This window comes from Aulostomus chinensis, chromosome 1, assembly GCF_037954235.1.
Source record: "Aulostomus chinensis isolate RoL2024-O1b breed Wild chromosome 1, RoL_Achi_v1.0, whole genome shotgun sequence".
In the NCBI taxonomy this organism is placed as follows: domain Eukaryota; kingdom Metazoa; phylum Chordata; class Actinopteri; order Syngnathiformes; family Aulostomidae; genus Aulostomus; species Aulostomus chinensis.
This window is the reverse complement of record NC_141320.1, coordinates 24,748,895-24,759,048: the sequence shown is the minus strand read 5'-3', so window position 1 is coordinate 24,759,048 and position 10,154 is coordinate 24,748,895. Positions and strand designations below refer to the sequence as shown.

Below are 10,154 nucleotides of genomic sequence, written 5' to 3'. Positions count from 1 at the left end.
GTCAAAGACTCCTGCTAGTCAGAGAGGATCTGGGCTGGATTGGAAAGCTTCTGAGAGGGAAACCTTCACTCTGGACTGGACTGAGAACGGAGCAGCCTCAGCTTCCGGGAGCCTGACTTGCCTCTGTGTTCTAAAGTTGTGAGGGCTGACATCACAGTGAAACTCCTGAGATCACAGAGCCTTTGAGATCACAGGCTGACTTCCTTTTTATCCCTAAAATGAAGAATAAAAATGTTGTGTCTGTGTTTGTGTTGCTGCATCAGTTAAACAGTGACTCTGACAGAGGGGATGTAGCTCAGTGGTAGAGCGCATGCTTCGCATGTATGAGGCCCCGGGTTCAATCCCCGGCATCTCCAGCTGGGCCTTTGGAGCCTTCATCTTATCAGCTAAATTGATCCATAAATGTGACAACAGTTGATAACCAAGTACCAGAAGAGAAACCAGTCTGTTGCATATCAAAGTATCTGTAGCAGGGTCAGTGTGACTGTGAGCCTTCATAGCCAGCATGAAGGAGCTGGTTTTATCTTTGCTGGGGAAATCCCACACACAGCTGCTCTCAGTTCCAAATGTGTGTGTCCTCACTCCTCCGTCCTCCTGCTGCCCTCAGAATACAGACACAATTCAACCTGGCAAGTTTGGAGCATAGAAGTGCTCCTGAAGAGATGTGTGTCAGCCCACAGCTGGCTGTTCTTACCTGGAACCTCAAGATGAAACTGCTTCCACAGATTGGAAATGAATCTGATGTTGACTTTTGGACAAATCACCTGTTCATCAGTTCATCATCACTTCCATCCATTTTCTACTGCTTATCTTGTTATAGAAAGGAGTCTATCTGCTGTGTGACTGAGGCAGTTACTGTGAGCTGCTGCATGTCTCAGTGTGTGTGTGGGGGGGGGGGGGCTGTGTGTGACTGGTCGGCTGCCAAGGATTATTGATGAGATCAATCGTGATCAGCTCAGAGATCACGGCACAGAAGAAGGAGACTTTTTGATTTTTGGGGGTTCAGTTTCTAAGTCAGACACATCATCACAATTTGAAGTTTTCCTCCAGTAAAAAACAAAACAACACAAAACCAAACAAAAACATGATTTGACTTTTGATGTCTACATTTTTTTGGAAATTGTGAGTCCAACAAGCAGGAGGCCGTTTGAGCTTGGAAACTGTGAAGCATCACCAGTAACTGCTGGTTAATTTACACGTGTTTCCTCCAAAAAGTTTAAAATGAACTCAATGCTGAATCCCTCGTCGTCATCACTGAGCTGCAGAACTGGTCCATGCAGGAGGCTGAGCAGGTCTTCCTCTCTGGTCCAGTGTCTCAGCACAGGTCAGAGTAGAGAATTAAAACATGAACACAAATCTTTATCAGCTGTTTACTGATATCAGTGACTACCTTCAAGTAAGAGTGTTAGTGAATGGACCCTTTTTAAAGTTTATGTTATAATGTTTGAAAAATGATGCTCACAAAAACACAACAAAAGTGTTTGTGGTAAAATGATTCCAGTAGATTTTATTGCCATTTTAAGAGTTCAAGCGTATTTTGATGACATTGTTTGATATCATGACTCTCAGTTACTTTAGCAGGACCATCGTGACTTGAAATCTTCCTCATCATCCCATATCGACCCTCAACCCCTCACACAGAACCAGGAGCCCTCAACTGAAGGAACCTTTAAAACTGAGAAGTTGGAAAGAAAGCAGTATTTTGGTAGAATGAACCTTTAAAACTATAAATTAGAAAGTATTTTGGTGGAATGAACCTTTAAAACTATAAATTAGAAAGTATTTGGTGGAATGAACCTTTAAAACTATAAATTAGAAAGTATTTTGGTGGAATGAACCTTTAAAACTATAAATTAGAAAGTATTTGGTGGAATGAACCTTTAAAACTATAAATTAGAAAGTATTTTGGTGGAATGAACCTTTAAAACTATAAATTAGAAAGTATTTTGGTGGAATGAACCTTTAAAACTATAAATTATAAAGTATTTTGGTGGAATGAGCCTTTAAAACTATAAATTAGAAAGTATTTGGTGGAATGAACCTTTAAAACTATAAATTAGAAAGTATTTTGGTGGAACGAACCTTTACAACTATAAATTAGAAAGTATTTTGGTGGAATGAACCTTTAAAACTATAAATTAGAAAGTATTTTGGTGGAACGAACCTTTACAACTATAAATTAGAAAGTATTTTGGTGGAATGAACCTTTAAAACTATAAATTAGAAAGTATTTTGGTGGAATGAACCTTTAAAACTATAAATTAGAAAGTATTTTGGTGGAATGAACCTTTAAAACTATAAATTAGAAAGTATTTGGTGGAATGAACCTTTAAAACTATAAATTAGAAAGTATTTTGGTGGAATGAACCTTTAAAACTATAAATTAGAAAGTATTTGGTGGAATGAACCTTTAAAACTATAAATTAGAAAGTATTTTGGTGGAATGAACCTTTAAAACTGTAAATTAGAAAGTATTTGGTGGAATGAACCTTTAAAACTATAAATTAGAAAGTATTTTGGTGGAATGAACCTTTAAAACTATAAATTAGAAAGTATTTTGGTGGAATGAACCTTTAAAACTATAAATTATAAAGTATTTTGGTGGAATGAGCCTTTAAAACTATAAATTAGAAAGTATTTGGTGGAATGAACCTTTAAAACTATAAATTAGAAAGTATTTTGGTGGAACGAACCTTTACAACTATAAATTAGAAAGTATTTTGGTGGAATGAACCTGTAAAACTATAAATTAGAAAGTATTTTGGTGGAATGAACCTTTAATACTATAAAAAAAAGTATTTTGGAGGAATTGGAATAAACCTTTTATACAGTTGTCAGAAATTAAAGGACAGGAAGTAGTATTTTGGTGGAATAAACCTTTAATACTGTAGTTCGAAAGGAGTAATTTGCTATCATCTAATTCGATAGGTGGCGCTGTCACCAAAAACCAAAGTCCCAGAACTGCATTTTATCATCCAATTCAGTAGGTGGTGCTGTGGGGTCCTGGAACTGCAGCTCTCTGGTGCTGCAGGATCTCCTCTTGAAAAGCCTCACAGTTCAGAGTCGTTCCAGAATCGAGGAGCAGAAACCAAAGTCTCCTACGACGAGGATGGGATTGGAACCCACGCCTGCAGAGCTCAATGGATCAGCAGTCCATCACCTTAACCACTCGGCCACCTCATCTCCTGACCACCATGATGTGCTGCTTTCTCTGAGCCTTTGAAACAGCTGAACTCTTTGGAGCCCATTTGTCAGAAATGGACCCAGCAGGAGCCACTGAACACAACTCTGACATCATCAGGCTTCTTCCCAGCAGCTTGGTGCTCCAGAAGGAAGAATCCAGACCATCGCTACATCATCAGAGTGAACACCAGCTGATGTTGACCAGTTTAACAAGCCTTTGACTGCTAAATGACATCCAAGCTCAGATTCTCTTGTCCTGGTAGAACAAGTCAATGTTGAAGAAGATGAGAGCACCAGTCTCTTTCATCCAATGCTGGAACAGCGTTAGATTGAAGGTCTGAAGGTCCCTGGTCTGGTCCAGGTTTCAACAGGGGACCAGCATCAGCCAGCAGTTAAATGTGGACAGCAGTGGAGGTGAAGCCCACGTCAAGGAAACAAGCCTCCTATCACTGTCCTGTGCTGAGTTTCTTTAACTCCCATCATGGGGGGGAGCAAGCAGTGGATGAGGCTGTGGTCGACATGCAGCCACCGGCCACTGTTGAAAATGAGGCACTGAGGAGTTCCTGAAGCTCATTGCACCCTTGAATGTTCTAGCAAGCAGGAAGGTTGTTTAAGAAATGTGAGGTTTGGATGAATTCATGGGTCCTGTCATGATATATGATATGATATGATATTATCGTATATTATTCATTCATTGTCTTCTGCTTATTATTATCTATATTATCTTTCTATTAAGGGTCGCGGGGGGTGGAGCCTATCCCAGCATCTACAGGGGAGAGGCGGAGTTCACCCTGTACAGGTGACCAGTCCATCACAGGGCCAACACACAGAGACAGACAACCATTCACACTCACAGTCACACCTTCGGTCAATTTAGAGTATCAATCAGCCTCGTCCCCTCTTGATGTCTTTGGACTGTGGGAGGAAGCTGGAGTACCAGAGAGAACCCACACAGACACAAGGAGAACATGCACTCGAACCGGGAACCTTCTTGCTGTGAGGCCACAGTGCTGACCACTGCACCACCACTAAAAGCAACTGAAGCCGTCCAGAGACTGAAGTGGGAGTGAGCTGCTGAAATGAGGAGCCATGAGCCTGAGCCAGCAGAGGAAGAGCCTCGCTCCTCACATGGATCACAACCAGCTATGAAAACACATTTCTTTGTGTTTCTTTGTGAATTTCTGTGGCAGTTTGTCATGTGATGATACACTCATGATGAACAAAGAATTAGCTCTTAAATATTTGCTAGGGCCTCTCTGGAAACCTCTTGATATGGAGGTTGAGGACAGCAAGATGACCTCTCATACTACAGCTGATTCAATGAGCGAAGTCCAACGCTACCTGGCTGAAAGCAACACCCCAGAACACAGGACTGTCACGGAGTGAGCCATGACGCTTGCACCAAATGCGCGCACCTAGCCACTCACGCAAGCGCATAGGCAGCTATCTGCCGGCACAATAAAAACACCAGCTGACCTACTGCTGTGAGTAGCACTTCATCTACATTCAGTTTCTGTCTTGGTTTACCTGGTTTTCACATTCCACACTACACTGTTCCCCATACAGTCTCACCAGCATGTGTTTGAGTGTGCAGGGGTGGCCAACCAGCATGTTCAACACATTTATTTTTTTTATTCATCACTCGCGTTTTCAACACGCGCCATTTTTCTAAAACATTCCCTCATCTGTTTAAACTGCAAAAACGGTGGTGTGTGTAAGTGTGCTTCGTTACCAGTACAATGTTTTATGTTTTTAGCAATCTTTACAAACACATTCAGTTTTCTGTAGACTCACCAGCACATCACACACTCCCTTCTTCCTCGGGCGAAGCCGAGGAACTGTTCCAAGGCGCAATTGTTGGGGGTTCCGCGCGCTCTGGGCGGTGCATACTGTATGCACCGTACACTGTATACACAGTACGGACCAGACTTGCTCCTGTGATTCATTCTATTTACCGTTACACTGGTGTCAGAAGTGTTCTGCGATGTCTTCAGAACGAGAAGTGAAACTCATGATCTCCAGCCTTGAGGCACTTTTGAGGGAGGGTCCCTGGAAAGTTGGTGAAAATGATCCGGAGAGTGCTGCTGCTGGTCGTCCTGACGGAGCTAGTGCGCCCCAACCTTCTGTGCTGTGGCGGGACGCGGGGCAACAGAGGCCCGCTCGCCAAGACCGGGGTGAGAGACGACAGCTTTGCACGGAGGACTTTGCATTAGGCCAGGGGCAGTGTATGGGAGAAGGTACGTGGACGGGGTCCAGTGGACAGAGGCGGGAAGTGATGCTAGACAGCGCGCCGAGGCTGTCTCAGCTGGACCGGGGAGAGAGGAACCGCTTCCGGGCTAATGAAGTTCCCAGCCGAAAGTCAACACATGGGGGCCGCCATAGGACCAGTAAACCAGCCCGTACAGCCTCACGGACAGTCTATGATTAAGCTTCATCGCTACAATGGGGAAGAGCCTGCTGACACTTTTCTTTTACAAGTTCAACTGGCTGCACAGATTAATAGATGGTCTGATGAGGAGACAGCCGGACATGTTGCTCTTTCATTAGAGGGGAAGGCATTGCAGATACTGACAGATCTGCGCCCAGCTGAGCTCCGAGATTGGTTGAAGCTTAAAGGGGCTATCCAGTGTCGATTTGACCGTCACCTTTTTGTAGATGATGCCCGAGACCGGCTAGCAAAGCGCCGTTGAGAGCTGGGAGAAAGCTTAGGTACATACGCTGCAGACCTGCGGAGTTACACTCGCCGTGGGCACCCCGATTTCACCGAGAGTGTCCAGGAGGAGCTCACTGTCCAGGCTTTCCTCTGAGGACTACAACCAGGACGGCTGCGGGAGCACATGCGGTTGTTTTCTCCCTCCACACTTGAAGCTGCACTGAAAGAAGCAGAGCGGGTGGAGCATGTCCTGTGTCCCGAAGGCTCTGGGCGGAGCAATGATATTCGTGTTAACCAAGCCAGGGGTGACGATAGTGATGTGGTCGAGGCCCGTCGTACAACAACCAACCCGCAGCGACACCGTTCCAGGAGAAGTGACGGTGAATATTACAGATGTGGGGCCCCTGGCCACATTGCTCGCTTTTGTCCTGCTCCAACACCACTAAGTCAACAGCCGGATTTAAACTAGCAGGGGATGGCATCGAGGGGGGGCTACCATCCACTGAAATTACTACCACCCCTAACACATCTATGATGCGCCTTGGCTGCTTGGGACACACTCATGGACTTTATGTGGACTGTGTCATTTGAAGGAACCCCATGTCGTGCATTGGTGGATACTGGTTCTACTATTTCCTTAATTAAGCCAGGACCTCTGCCGAGCTCCAGTGGCAAGAGTCCCAAGGGCTGGACATCCACCGACCAGAACATTACAACGGTCACTGGGGACCGGGCAAGGATGTTGGCTACTAGGATGCTGAAGGTTTCTGTGGACCACCTCCAGGTACATCACCAGTTCTGGCTTGTTAACATCCAAGATCCCTGCATTATTGGTCTTGACCTTTTGAGTGAGTGGGGGGCTGTGGTGGATGTGCCCAAAGCCACCCTACTGTTGAACACCGGTACCATAGCTCTTCACCAGTCTTATGATCCTGAGCCATGCCAAGTCGTGAAGCCGCCATCGCGGGTGCAGCCGCCAGCGCCACAGAAGGAACCGCCAGCACCGCAGAAGGAGCCACCATCAAGGGTGCAGCCGCTATCCCCGGAAACCAGTGAAGCCATCGCCGACCTCTTTGCTCGGACTTGCCAGGGACTGGGGACTGAACAGCAATGTCAATTAAAAACACTGTTGGACATGTTTGCTGATGTGTTTGCTGCCAAAGATGAGGACTGTACCCACACCAATCTTGTCCTCCATGACATAGACACTGGGGAGGCCCGTCCTGTACGCCTCCGGCCACGCCGCCTACCCCTTGCCAAGCAGCTAGCAGCACAGGAGAAGATTGAAGAGATGTTGCGAGCGGGCATCATTGAACCGTCCAACAGTCCCTGGGCAGCACCTGTGGTTCTCGTTCAGAAAAAGGACGGCACCTGGCGATTCTGTGTGGACTTCCGCAGACTTAATGAAATTACTCGCAAAGACTCGTACCCCCTGCCACGCATCGACGATGCCCTGGACTACATCTCTGGCTCATCCTGGTTCAGCTCCCTAGACCTTCGAAGCGGCTACTGGCAGGTGGAGCTGACTCCCGAAGCACGCCCCAAAACAGCTTTTTCCATTGGCCAAGGATTGTGGCAATTCAAGGTCATGCCCTTTGGCCTCTGTAATGCTCCGGCCACCTTTGAGCGGTTAATGGAGAGAGTCCTAGTTGACATCCCTCGGACCCGGTGTGTGGTCTATCTCGATGACCTGCTAGCACATGCTGCAGATTTCGAGAGTGCGCTGAAGAACTTGCAGGATGTTCTCCTGGCTGTCCGCCAAGCTGGGCTCCGCCTCAACCCCAAGAAGTGCCATCTGTTCCGGAGGCAGACCTCCTTCCTTGGTCATGTCTTTAGTGGGGAAGGAGTGTCCACCGATCCAGCAAAGGTGACTGCAGTCCAAGAGTGGCCAACCCCCAAGGACATTGCAGAGCTACGCAGTTTCCTCGGGCTAGCCTCTTATTATCGAAAATTCATCAAGGACTTTGCCTCCATTGCAAGCCCCCTCCACAAGTTGACTCAGAAAGGTCATGTGTTCCAGTGGACAGAGGAGTGTGCCGCAGCTTTCAACCATCTGCATGGCGCCCTAGTGAAGGCTCCTGTGTTGGCCTATCCAGACCCAAAGAGGACCTTTATTGCGGACACTGACGCCAGTAATGTGGGTCTCGGGGCTGTGCTTTCACAGGAGGGGGAGCATGGTGAGCAGGTTGTTGCATACTACAGTCGCTCCCTCAGCAAGCCAGAGAGGAACTATTGCGTCACCCGTCACCGAGAACTGCTGGCGGTTATCTTGGCTGTACGTCATTTCCGGCCTTACTTGTATGGCCAGAGGTTTGTGCTAAGGACTGACCATGCCTCCCTAACCTGGCTGCTGAACTTTAAAGAACCTGAAGGGCAGCTGGCCAGGTGGATAGAGAGTCTACAAGACTATGACTTTGACATCCAGCATCGAGCCGGGCGACTTCATGGTAACGCTGACGCCCTGTCTCGTAGACCATGTGAAAAGAGGTGTCGGTTCTGTCAACAAGGAGACGAGGGCCATCTGTGCACCAAGGTAGCGGCGCTGCAGTGTTTGGTGGTACCTACTGATTGAGTGACCATCGATCCTCAGCAGCTCCAGCGGGACCAGCAACAGGATCCAGTCCTCTCCCGGGTGTACTCCTGGGTGGTGGCAGGACAACGCCCAGACTGGTCAACTGTGTCTGCACTGGATCCTGAAACCAAGGCTCTACATTCACAGTGGCCCAACTTTCATCTCCAGAACGGGCAGCTCTACCGGCGTTGGAGCTCCCCTAATGGACAGCGGGAGATCTTGCAGCTCCTGGTCCCAAAATGTCTGCGGCACAAAGTCCTCCAGTCGGTCCATGGTTCGGTGGGAACTGGGCACTTCGGTGTTACTAAGACTCTATTGCGGCTGCGGCAGAGATTTTACTGGCCGGGGTGCAGGCGCGATGTTGAAATGTTTGTCCACCGGTGTGATTCTTGCACTGCACAGAAAGGCCCCACCAGTCGTTCACACGCCCCATTGCAACAGTACCAAGTGGGGGCACCCATGGAGAGAGTGGGTGTGGACATCTTGGGCCCATTTCCCATCACTGACCAAGGGAACCGATACGTCATTGTGGCTATGGATTATTTCACGAAGTGGCCCGAGGCATACGCAGTTCCAGATCAAAGTGCTGCCACAACTGCCCAGAAATTGGTGGATGAGTTTTTCTGCAGATTTGGAGTTCCAGAGGAACTCCATAGTGATCAGGGACGGAACTTCGAGGCTAAGGTGTTCCAGGAGGTGTGCCAGCGGCTGGGGGTGAAGAAGACCAGGACCACTCCATTGCACCCTCAAAGTGACGGGTTGGTTGAACGCTTCAACCGAACTCTGGCCACACAGCTCGCCATTCTCACCAGCCGTCAGCAGCGGGACTGGGATTGTCACCTCCCTCTGGTCCTTTGGGCGTACAGAACCGCTGTGCAGGAGTCTACGCGGTGTACTCCTGCTGTTATGATGTTCGGTCATGAACTGCGCACCCCGGTGGATCTGGTTTTTGGGTCCCCTCCAATGCCGGAGGTTCAAGGGGAGCCTGGACTAGACTACTTTTTCAACCTAGTTGAGCGCCTGCAGGAGGTCCATGAGCTTTCCCGGGAACACCTAACTAACGCTGGAATCCAACAGAAGAGGGCTTATGACCTCTGTAGTAAGGGACAGGACTTCACTCCCGGCTCCAAAGTGTGGGTCTATAGCCCCATCCGGAAGAAGGGACATTCCCCGAAACTCTGCAGCCACTGGGTGGGGCCTTGTACTGTCCTTGAAAGACTGTCGGATGTGGTGTATAGGGTACGACTGTTGCAAAGGGGCAGGGTGGTAGTTCTCCACAGAGATCGGCTGGCCCCTTACCAACCTTTGGCTCCCCCTGCAGTGCCCCCAGATGATGTTAATCAGTCCTCGTTGAGTCCCTCCCCTGAGACCACCAGCAGGGATCCAGTCCCGCAGCCTCGGTCTCAAAGACAGCGTAGACTTCCACAGCATTTGAGAGACTTTGTTGTGGACGGCTGGATTGCTGAGGACAGCTAATCATGCTAGGTGGGGGCAATGTAGCGTTCTTCCAATGTTATGTTGTGGAGTTTTGTATTGTGGCCATTTTGTTGTGTAGGGTCACCTTAGGCAGGTTGCCATTTTTGCATGCCTGGTCAATTTAGTTGGCGGGCCTGGGTTTTTCCGCTTCTTGTACTGGGAGTTTGGTTGACAATAAAGGAGACAGTACGGACCAGACTTGCTCCTGTGATTTACCGTTACAATACTATTTGAGCAGGGGTGTTTTTATGCATTTTGGGGAAAATATAT

General features: G+C 48.0%; 1 non-coding gene across 1 annotated transcript; it reads left to right on the top strand.

Moving 5' to 3' along the window:
- Nucleotides 1-284: 284 nt before the first annotated feature.
- trnaa-cgc (transfer RNA alanine (anticodon CGC)) lies at nt 285-356 on the top strand. The gene has a single exon. It is a non-coding gene; the product is annotated as a tRNA-Ala (tRNA).
- Nucleotides 357-10,154: the final 9,798 nt, after the last annotated feature.